Source organism: Strongylocentrotus purpuratus, unplaced genomic scaffold, assembly GCF_000002235.5.
Source record: "Strongylocentrotus purpuratus isolate Spur 01 unplaced genomic scaffold, Spur_5.0 spur5_scaffold_21, whole genome shotgun sequence".
Lineage (NCBI taxonomy): Eukaryota > Metazoa > Echinodermata > Echinoidea > Camarodonta > Strongylocentrotidae > Strongylocentrotus > Strongylocentrotus purpuratus.
Genome location: NW_022145607.1, coordinates 43429787 through 43439934, shown reverse-complemented (window position 1 = coordinate 43439934; position 10148 = coordinate 43429787). Strand labels below are relative to the sequence as shown.

General features: G+C 38.2%; 1 long non-coding RNA gene across 3 annotated transcripts; it reads right to left on the bottom strand.

Annotated features, from left to right (window-relative positions):
* Positions 1-5264: 5264 nt before the first annotated feature.
* On the bottom strand, positions 5265-9454 carry LOC115928116. 3 transcript variants are annotated; one of them, XR_004065892.1, is made up of 5 exons: positions 9136-9454; positions 8214-8307; positions 7456-7586; positions 6704-6818; positions 5265-5560 (listed from the first exon to the last, which is right to left on the bottom strand). It is a non-coding gene; the product is annotated as an uncharacterized LOC115928116 (long non-coding RNA). The 3 variants fall into 3 exon arrangements; XR_004065890.1 differs by having other exon boundaries at positions 7465-7586; XR_004065891.1 differs by having other exon boundaries at positions 7465-7586; positions 8214-8304.
* Positions 9455-10148: the final 694 nt, after the last annotated feature.

The window sequence follows — 10148 nt, the reverse complement described above, 5'->3', positions numbered from 1 at the left end:
AAAAGGGGATAGTGGTTAATACATTCGTTGCTGATTTCCCATTTGCTTTAAATGTGCTGAAACTCACATGAAATGTAGATTAATATATACCTCATCGAATACGGGGTGCAAAAATTCTAGCAGCCGATAATAAAAAGGTCTTATTTGAGCGCATATCAACCAATGTGGCAGAACAAACCTAAACGTATAGCGCATAACATGTTGAGTATATCGGTGAAGGGGGTTTCGGGCTTTAATACAGTCGCCGCTATTTCACATTTGCTTTAAATGTGCTGAAAATCACATGAAATGTAGATTATTATATACCTCATCCAATACGGGGTGCACAAATTCTAGCAGCTGACAATAAAAAGGTCTTATTTGAGCGCATATCAACCAATGGCCAGAAGAAACTTAAACGTTTGGCGCATATAACGTCTAGAGTATATAAAAGGGGATAGGGGTTAATACATTCGTTGCTGATTTCCCATTTGCATTAAATGTGCTGAAACTCACATGAAATGTAGATTATTATATACCTCATCGAATGCGGGGTGCAAAAATTCTAGCAGCCGACTTTAAAAAGGTTTTATTTGAGCGCATATCAACCAATGTGGCAGAACAAACCTAAACGTATAGCGCATAACATGCTGAGTATATCGGTTAAGGGGGTTTCGGGCTTTAATACAGTCGCCGCTATTTCCCATTTGCCTTAAATTTGCTGAAAATCACATGAAATGTAGATTATTATATACCTCACCCAATACGGGGTGCACAAATTTTAGCAGCTGACAATAAAAAGGTCTTATTTGAGCGCATATCAACCAATGTCCAGAACAAACTTAAACGTTTGGCGCATATAACGTCTAGAGTATATAAAAGGGGATAGGGGTTAATACATTCGTTGCTGATTTCCCATTTGCTTTAAATGTGCTGAAACTCACATGAAATGTAGATTATTATATACCTGACCCAATACGGGGTGCAAAGTTTCTAGCAGCCGGCAATAAAAAGGTCTAATTTGAGCGCATTTTAACCAATGTCCAGAACAAACCTAAACGTTTGGCGCATATAACGTCTAGAGTATAAAGAAGGGGGTGGGGGTTTATACATTCGTTGCTGATTTCCCATTTGCTTTAAATGTGCTGAAACTCACATGAAATGTAGATTATTATATACCTCATCGAATAAGAGGTGCAAAAATTCTAGCAGCCGACAATAAAAAGGTATTATTTGAGCGCATATCAACCAATGTCCAAAACAAACCTAAACGTTTGGCGCATATAACGTCTAGAGCTTATAAAGGGGGCGGGGTTTATACATTCGTTGTTGATTTCCCAGTTGCTTTAAATGTGCTGAAACTCACATGAAATGTAGATTATTATATACCTCATCGAATACGGGGTGCAAAATTTCTAGCAGCCGACATTAAAAAGGTCTTATTTGAGCGCATATCAACCAATGTGGCAGAACAAACCTTAACGTATAGAGCATAACATGTAGAGTATATCGGTGAAGGGGGTTTCGGGCTTTAATACACTCGCCGATATTTCCCATTTGCCTTAAATTTGCTGAAAATCACATGAAATGTAGATTATTATATACCTCATCGAATAAGAGGTGCAAAAATTCTAGCAGCCGACAATAAAAAGGTCTTATTTGAGCGCATATCAACCAATGTCCAGAACAAACTTAAACTTTTGGTGCATATAACGTCCAGAGTATATACAAGGGGGTGGGGTTAAAACAATCGTTGCTAATTTTCCATTTGCTTTAAATGTGCTTAAACTCACATGAAATGTAGATTATTATATACCTCATCGAATGCGGGGTGCAAAAATTCTAGCAGCCGCCTTTAAAAAAGGTCTTATTTGAGCGCATATCAACCAATGTGGCAGAACAAACCTTAACGTATAGTGCATAACATGTAGAGTATATCGGTGAAGGGGGTTTCGGGCTTTAATACACTCGCCGATATTTCCCAATTGCCTTAAATTTGCTGAAAATCACATGAAATGTAGATTATTATATACCTCATCGAATACGGGGTGCAAAAATTCTAGCAGCCGACAATAAAAAGGTCTTATTTGAGCGCATATCAACCAATGTCCAGAACAAACTTAAACTTTTGGTGCATATAACGTCCAGAGTATATACAAGGGGGTGGGGTTAAAACAATCGTTGCTAATTTTCCATTTGCTTTAAATGTGCTTAAACTCACATGAAATGTAGATTATTATATACCTCATCGAATGCGGGGTGCAAAAATTCTAGCAGCCGCCTTTAAAAAAGGTCTTATTTGAGCGCATATCAACCAATGTGGCAGAACAAACCTTAACGTATAGTGCATAACATGTAGAGTATATCGGTGAAGGGGGTTTCGGGCTTTAATACACTCGCCGATATTTCCCAATTGCCTTAAATTTGCTGAAAATCACATGAAATGTAGATTATTATATACCTCATCGAATACGGGGTGCAAAAATTCTAGCAGCCGATAATAAAAATGTTTTATTTGAGCGCATATCAACCAATGTCCAAAACAAACCTAAACGTTTGGCGCATATAACGTCTAGAGCTTATAAAAGGGGGCGGGGTTTATACATTCGTTGTTGATTTCCCAGTTGCTTTAAATGTGCTGAAACTCACATGAAATGTAGATTATTATATACCTCATCGAATACGGGGTGCGAAAATTCTAGCAGCCGACATTAAAAAGGTCTTATTTGAGCGCATATCAACCAATGTGGCAGAACAAACCTAAACGTTTGGCGCATATAACGTCTAGAGTATATAAAAGGGGATAGGGGTTAATACATTTGTTGCTGATTTCCCATTTGCTTTAAATGTGCTGAAACTCACACGAAATGTAGATTATTATACCTCATCGAATACGGGGTGCAAAAATTCTAGCAGCCGATAATAAAAAGGTCTTATTTGAGCGCATATCAACCAATGTGGCAGAACAAACCTAAACGTATAGCGCATAACATGTTGAGTATATCGGTGAAGGGGGTTTCGGGCTTTAATACAGTCGCCGCTATTTCCCATTTGCCTTAAATTTGCTGAAAATCACATGAAATGTAGATTATTATATACCTCACCCAATACGGGGTGCACAAATTCTAGCAGCTGACAATAAAAAGGTCTTATTTGAGCGCATATCAACCAATGTCCAGAACAAACTTAAACTTTTGGTGCATATCGTCACCGTTTTCACGAAGTGTCCCAAGAGCGTTTTAGCGTACAGAAACAAATTTTGAGATAAACGCGTTTAAAGTTTCACTTTTTTACAATCGCTGTTTTCACGGGGAAAAAGTATGTGATGGTATTCATTTTTTTGGATATCTTGATAGTACACTATCTACAGAATGAAATGATATAAGTTTTACGTGGAAATAATGTTTATTTAAACAATAATTAGACCTCAATCACAGAGGACAGTCAGGGGACGGTTCGTGAAAACGAAAAACTTGACATCCACGCTTAGGCTCGTCTTCACGTAGTGGCCCCGCAGCTTACGCGGCCCCGTTTCCCCTGTTGGTTATGTGAAATTTCGTTTTTACGAACCGTCCCAGTTGACGTGCGCGCTGTGCAAAGCAATGCCCATTTGCGTACCCCCCCCCCCCCCCACCAATAAAACTATATTTGTCATACCTAGCTGATTCTGTTTCCTCGAAATCACAGCACTATATTCAATGTTAGACTCGCATCACTCTGCCCCATCCAGAAATTCATCTTGAATCCTTCACATAATGCAGGAAATGCAATAATTTGTTAATGACTCTGAATGCCTGTTATGGAAATTGTATATACTGTCCTGCTTCATATGTGATTTAAGTTTAATTGAATATTTTTGTCAATGATCAATAGCATATTTGTATACTTTTTGTTTGGGGGGGGGGGCACACCAAGCACTATGTACAACTTCTTCTCGATTCTTTCTTTCTCTCTCTCTCTCTCTCTCTCTCTCCTCTCTAGCTCTCTCATGCAAACAAGAACATCCCCCTCCTTCTCTTTCTTTCTCTCTCTTTATCTCTCTTTTTGTCGTTTATTACCCCTCTTTGTTGTCACATAAGTCATTATCATTTTAGTACATTACTCTCTCAGACACATTTCTCCTATAAACAAATCTAACTAAATAAGAATAAACGTTGAATAGCACAAAGCAATCAAATCTTAAGATTAATACTTTCGTCTTGATTATGACTGCATTTATTTCTTTGCAATATACAGTAACTGGAATCGTTTTTGTACAGTTCATTTCACAATTACATGTACAATCATTAAAAATTGATAAATCATAATAATAATAATAATAATAATAATAATAATAGCTTAATAGTTCACTCAAAATTTTATTAAACCGAAACGGAAATTCTTTTTGCCCAATTGATCGTGAGCCCGGCAGCCACTGAGCAGCGCCAGATCGACGTTGCTCTATCCCTTATTGTTGAACGCCAAACAAGGTAGCAACAACTCCCATCTTTTAACGTCTTTTGGTATGACGCGGCCGGGATTCGAACCCACGACCTCCCGGTTGTGAGGCGGATGCTCTACTGACTGAGCCAACACTCCGGTGTAATGAATCATGTTTGAATATCAAAATTGCAACTTATTTAACTGTAGCCCACACTCATGGCAAAAAATACAACATGGTAGCTCTATAGAAGGGGGGTACCGGTGTTCTTGGAAAATTCTGAAATGCAAATTCACAAGGCCACTGATTAGGGGGAGAGAGGGTTACAATATAGTTTGAGTACTGCCACAATGGAAGAGGAGCTTAAAAGAAAATCATTAATTATTTATATTTTTTGTGTATGACATACAAAGTTGTCAGCTGCATACGTCCCTGTTGCCTCATAAAATTGCAGATCTGAGATTTACATAGATGTTGTAATCTAACTTTTCAAACATTATTTCTTATTCTATGTCTGATTTCCTTCAAACTTTCACCAGTCTATTACACTCATTTTGTTCTGCTTTAACATAAATCAACTTGTTACAAAGGTTGGATTGCCCTTTGAAATATAAACTATTAGCAATTAATATTAGTCCTACATGCCAAATCCTTCTAAAAACATACAACACTGTAAGTTTATGGGATTAAAACTTCTTACATGCAACTTTCATATGATGGATGACCTTAGTCTGTGCTGTTCTTAGTGAGGAAGGAGGGAGGTTGTCACTGTCAAAATAATAATAACAATATGCTCAAGGCGCTCCAACTATTACCCTGGCTCTGCTAGGCAGCCACTTTCGGTGCTCACAGCAGAGTGGCAAATGTAGATTAATATCTTGCCAAAAGACATTACTGCTGTGGCGGGACTTGAACCATGGATCCTGTGATCCACAGTCCAACGACTTATCCACTAGACCACAAAACCTCTAAATGGAGGCACATTTGGAGTCAGAGTCTACTGTCAGCGTTGCAGTCCCCGTCCAGTCCACATCCATCTAGCTCATAGTGACTCTTGAACCCACCCTAAGCCTTCCGTTATATCGAAGATCTCGTTTCTTGCCACAATTGATCTCTCCATCACGATCCCACCTAACAATAACTTCTGTATTTTTGTCCATCCTAAGAGGTAATTGACAAAAGATTGTTACAATCAAGTTATCAATAACTCTGTTCAATGATAAGTAGAGAGGACATAGTAATTTTATTTCATAAAATAGGAATGAAACCTAGAAACGGGTATTAAATAAAAAGTGGTTTTACTCTGTCCTAAATTGATATTTTGAAATATACAGTAACTATAAATGAAAATCAGAATATGAATTTAAGGTCTACTTTTAACAGAAAAAAAGCGAAGCATGCACCGAGTAGAAAAGCAGATTTGCAATTGTTTTATAAATACTGTTGCACCATTTATTCACTTAGAATGCAATTTGTGACATTGTGGCACTAAATTCCTGGTAGGAAATCAGAGTGGTATAACTCCTATTTAAAAATATGAATGCCTTTCCTGTGTTCAACACTTTTAGGTTGGGAGGATTGGTATATTGTTTAAAAAATTGTGACAGCATACTCCATGGTCTGTATGGTACTATTGTATTCCATTTCAATAAAAAATGTAGCGGACATCTATACAGTATTTATCAACCACTGAAGATGATATGATAGGGTTCCATATGTATTACTGGGTTTGTTGTCAATCATTGAATTGATATGTTCATATCTAAAGAAGATATAAAATCTGCAGGTTATCAGCAAATTTGTGATGAATGTTATAAACCCAGTAAGTAACAATGAATGCACTTGCATGTACTTGTCTGCCAGATTGAAAGAAACTTTATTATATCAACTTTCAGAAAGACCACTCAATAAGGATCAATATTCAAAGTTAGTCAAGCGTATAATATCATTCATTATTATTTATGGTGCAATTATCGCATAAAGACACGCGTGATGTAGCAGCGGATAATATAAGAGCATATTACCATACGTTTCACATCTGGGTACTTGTACATGATACATGTATAAGTGATACTTGAAATATAACAAGAGGATAATTGATAATAATAACATTGACTGGCTCACATTTTGGTTGATATGAGACAATATTGCCCTCAACTTAACCATATTGCCCTCGTCTTCGACCCGGCCAATATGATTATATTTGGGCAATATAGTTTCATATTCCCATTAAAGCCAGTCAAAATTATAAAAATATTTCATATATAAACAATATAAAATGTAACAAATTAGGTTAAAACTTACCTTTGATGACTGAGGGGACTTAGCTATTCAGTCAGTCGGTCTGTCAGTCGTTTGGTCTGACCTCCAAACCTTGGTATTGGAAAAGCAATCAGTTCAAGGGCAGAGGGTGAAGATGCTGGGTTAAAAGGAGAATATGTTTGATAACTCATGATGGATGCAGAAAACCCCCAACACAGCTCGTACAGGAAGCTATACTGGGATGATATGATTTTAAAATCGCATCTCTTCAAAAAATTACAGGCATCAGGTTAATGCATATTATTTTATTTTTTCTGTGATAAAACAACACAAATTAGTGTAACTCTCCTTCTTCACCCCCTTCCCCCTATGAAAAAAAGACAATAAGAAAAATAAAAAATATAAGATGAAGCCTGTCATCTTGTAAGTTGATACACCATAAGTAGCTCAAACATGACATGCTGGCAAAATGAATGTCTGTCACGCACATTAAAGAGCGAGGAACTTGTGTTTGATGCCTTACAATACCATCAACTGCCTAAAACCTTTCAAAGCAAGATCAGTCATGCGTTTATGAAAAAAATTGAGTGTTTGGGAACCCGTCATCTTTGGAGGGCCCTCCTAGCACCCCCACCACTTTGCGCACATTAGAAAATTACTTCCCAGCATAGTTTTGTCCATGGATCATTGTTATGTAAATGAAAATAGTTCATTTGTTTGCTAAAGATTGGCCCCTCCCCCTCGCCAGCCCAACTCCCAATCTATAACTTTTCTTTTGGAGCTAATTTCCTTACCACACATACCTTGTCAATTTGCTAAAAGCTCTCCACATCAGCTGCACAAACTCCTACATGGACATCAACAACTGGGGGTGCTAGTGGTCCCTCATCTCTTGCGTATCCCAGCTGTCTATTCTACTGGTAAACTATGAAAAAATATGAAAAGTATTTGTTTAATTTTTCTGCATTTGTTCAAACAAGCCACTTCATCTCACGGTTGGATATCCCTTTAACTTATTAGCAAGCACATCATTATCTAAAGCAATTAAGAAGACCTTGCATAATTAAGTCTCAGTCTTGCAAACATGGGATGAAACAACCCAAATTAGTGCTAACTCCCCCCCCCCCCTCACAACGTGACGGACATGTGCGCTATACCAGAAGCAACTACGGTAGTACTAATATTATAAGCAAACCCCCCCCCCAGCAAAACAAAAAGCCTGTCATCCTCTAAGTCCAAGGCAAAAGGTAATATTATAAGCAACCCCCCCCCCCCAGCAAAACAAAAAGCCTGTCATCCTCTAAGTCCAAGGCAAAAGGTACACCTTAAGTAGCTCAACCACAACTTTGGTGGCAAAATGAAATTATCATGCACAATAAAGAGGGAGGAATTTGTAGTGGACGTCTTCCCATACCATCAGCTTTATCTTTGTCTTTAAAGCAAATTAATTAATGGGGCATGCGTTTATGAGCATAAAGCCGAGTGTATAAGAAGCCGCTCCAGCCTATGCTAGGTTGACCCCCCCCCTTCCCCCCCCCCCATCCATTAGTACCTCAACAACATGCTAAAAGCTCTCCACGTCAAACTCCTACTTAGACATCAGCCACTGGGAGTGCTAGTGATGGTCCTCTCAGCCGGCTATTCTACTGGTAAAACCGGGAAGAAACATGAAATGTATTTGCTTCATTTTTCTGCATTTGCTGAAATTAAGCCACTTCATCTCAATTCTCATGGTTAGATTTCCCTTTAGATTATTAGCAAGCACAAAATTGTTTATTCATTCAAGCATACCTGGCTTTACTATTCAAGTCTCAGTCTCGTATTTATAACATGAACATGGAAAGAGCTTACGAGGGGGTCATGTAACATTTAAATCTAGTACTAGGAGTACGTAAGTACTAACGTAGTAGATCTAGACTCTAGGCTCGCGCTCGAGCCTAGACTCAACTCCTACGTCGCAATTGCCATTTTATGATTTGGCAGTGTCATATCAACATTGACATTGAATTTTAACCAAAATGTGCCCTTGGCTAATTGGGCCTTGCCTTGGAGGCTTGGGCTGGTACTGCTTAATCAGTTAACATAGTTAATGTAATAGTGATATCTCCCCTGCCCTGGCCTGGGCTTCACTCTTCAGCGAATTCGCCTTGTGACTCGTGACATTGTTGTTATTGCATGTAACTGCTCCTGCACTTATACATGTTCAAGCTTATCTAAGATACTGTGTTACTTAATACTTAGTAGCACTCTGTTGATAGTACTAGTAGTAGTAAGCGAGTACTACGTACTACTAGATCTGCATACTAGTAGACCGACAATACAACTCACGCAGAAAACAGTGCGTGGGACTGTAATGACCTATCTCGCCATTTCGTAACTTGATATCCGTTTAGAATATGAGTTTGTTTATACTGCTACAGACGATATTATTGAACGATGCATAACATTGTTTTAAAATAAGTAAAAATAATTACCTAGGGCTGTCAGATTCCTCTAACAATTCCGCCAGAAGCACCGGCATCTGTGACAAAGGCTCGCGGAGCCGGTTCGTGTACGATTATCAATAGCAGACTACATTTGCGCGTAAGAGGCCACTTCGTGAAAACGGTGTTTGCCAGTTGTACCGCTTGTGATACGTTTCGTGACGTCACGTATGACGTAATTAAGCAAGATTAGACTTTGAAAATTACTGAAGTTGTAGACATTTATATACATTGCTCAAAAACGGTCAAAACTCGAAATTAAAAATTTCAACGATTTTGGCCACTGAGGCCACTTCGTGAAAACGGTGACGATATAACGTCCAGAGTATATACAAGGGGGTGGGGGTTAATAAAATCGTTGCTAATTTTCCATTTGCTTTAAATGTGCTTAAACTCACATGAAATGTAGATTATTATATACCTCATCGAATGCGGGGTGCAAAAATTCTAGCAGCCACCTTTAAAAAAGGTCTTATTTGAGCGCATATCAACCAATGTCCAGAACAAACTTAAACGTTTGGCGCATATAACGTCTAGAGTATATAAAAGGGGATAGTGGTTAATACATTCGTTGCTGATTTCCCATTTGCTTTAAATGTGCTGAAACTCACATGAAATGTAGATTAATATATACCTCATCGAATACGGGGTGCAAAAATTCTAGCAGCCGATAATAAAAAGGTCTTATTTGAGCGCATATCAACCAATGTGGCAGAACAAACCTAAACGTATAGCGCATAACATGTTGAGTATATCGGTGAAGGGGGTTTCGGGCTTTAATACAGTCGCCGCTATTTCACATTTGCTTTAAATGTGCTGAAAATCACATGAAATGTAGATTATTATATACCTCACCCAATACGGGGTGCACAAATTCTAGCAGCTGACAATAAAAAGGTCTTATTTGAGCGCATATCAACCAATGTCCAGAACAAACTTAAACGTTTGGCGCATATAACGTCTAGAGTATATAAAAGGGGATAGGGGTTAATACATTCGTTGCT